Here is a 2,025-nt window from a genome sequence, read left to right as displayed (position 1 = left end):
GTAATAGTGCTGTCAAATGATTAATCATGATTAATCACATCCAAAATAAAAGTGTTTGTTTACTTAATACATGTGTATGCACTGTGTATATATATTTATTATGCATATATAAATATACACACACATAAAGTATACAAATATTTAAATTTATTTACATATTATTATATTATAAATAAATATATTTGATAGAATTTGAAATATATCTTATACATGCATGTGTGTGTATTTAATTATATATACATAATAAATACATAGTACACACACATATATTACGTTAAATAAAAACTATACAATCATTTGATAGCACTAATTGGAATACAAGGTAGCCTACAACTGTGCTAAACTATTGTATTTCTCACTTGACACAACTAGAAAAATATATAATAGAAATTTGTCGCAGGGTGCAATACTTTAAGTGAGCAATGTCTGGATTGTGAACAAATCGAGTCAGATCTTTTCAATTAATCGGTTAACGAGCATTTGGAGTGGACTGAACATTTGGCTAATTAGGTAAAAATTATTTGTAATAAAAATAAAAATGTGCATTTATTGTAATTTAACCCTCTCAGGCTCAAATTAAGTTTTAGTAACTTAGTAACTTTAGTAACCTTTAGTAAAGTTTTTAGTACTCCAGATACATAAAATATGTATCTGGAGTAATAAGGTTTTTAGTTTTTAACTGTTGCAAATCAGCTACGCCTGCCTTGAGAGGGTTAAATGCAGGGACGTGCGGTCAGGGTAGGCAGGGTAGGCAGTGCCTCACCAAAGGAAATGTTGACATTACATTTATTAATTCCAAGAGCTTCATTAATTCACCACATTATTAATTGCATTAATTTTATTCCAAATATTATTTTTTGTAACAAAAATTTTCAGGAATACACATAATATACTCATTTTGCCATTGTTTGCTCCTAAAAACCGTTGTTTCATGCAGGAAATTCAAAAGCCATGGCCATTGAGGCAGAGGTGAGCGGTGCCTCTTTGGTCCATAGAACGTAGTTTATGTAGATTTGCGCATGCGCAGTCAGTTCTCATGCTGTCTTGAATTATCAACATTGAGGCAGAGACCGAGCTTGCTTCATGTCACGTGATCTACTCGCTCTCACTCAATCCGCGCGCTTCCCGAATACTAGCATCGAGTATACTTGCGTGTCGGTGTGTGCGCCTAGCAGTTTGTAGGAGCGAATAAGCTGTTTTTGTACTTTAAAGCTGTACTGCTGACGCAATGTTTTCTGACTGTAGCCTGGTGCGCCGTCACCAGACCAAAAGTGTGTGTGTGTGTGTGCGCCGTGGCTGTCTGTGCGCGTTTGCGCATTTTGATGGAGTGACTAGGCTGCCGCGCCGCCTCCTTCTCTGTGTCCCGCACAAAACATTTGTTTGTTGTATAAGTCACAAGATAGATGTGTCCATTAATTTGATTATTATATTTGATTGTGCCTTAGCCTCACATGACTGACTTTGCTGAATGCAGGCAGCGATCTGATGATGCCTGATATGAACTTGGGTTGCTAAATTAACTGAATGAATATATGAACATATATTCCACACATTGATAGGTCACAGCCTACCCATGACAAGATTTCACCGCACGTTACTGGTTAAATGGTTTATTAAGGCTGTAACAAACTTAAGTGAGACACATGGCGATAAAGAATCCTTATTACTAAATATTAATTTTATTTAAATTTTATTTTTATTTAACTCAATTTATGTGCCTAGTCATAACAAGGATGTCAGGAGCAACGTAATCTCGACATTACGTAAAATAATCATTTTAAGAGGTTCTGTTCAAAAGAACCGATTCACGGAAATGATTCGGACTTCTCATCACTATGACGAACTGCTTGAGTCCAAAACTTTTTTTCTTTCTGTTCTCATCTTGCGCCCCTCCCTCACTGTGAACCCGGGCACTAAATTCGTGACTGTCCACCGTCTACCCAGACCATACGACTCCACATTCCCTCTGTATGTAATAAAAGAGATTTTATATATGTATTTCGACCAAATTGTCACAACTTCCCA

Source organism: Carassius carassius, chromosome 1 (genome assembly GCF_963082965.1).
Source record: "Carassius carassius chromosome 1, fCarCar2.1, whole genome shotgun sequence".
In the NCBI taxonomy this organism is placed as follows: Eukaryota; Metazoa; Chordata; class Actinopteri; order Cypriniformes; family Cyprinidae; genus Carassius; species Carassius carassius.
The sequence above is the reverse complement of the archived record's forward strand: the minus strand, read 5'-3'. Positions refer to the sequence as shown.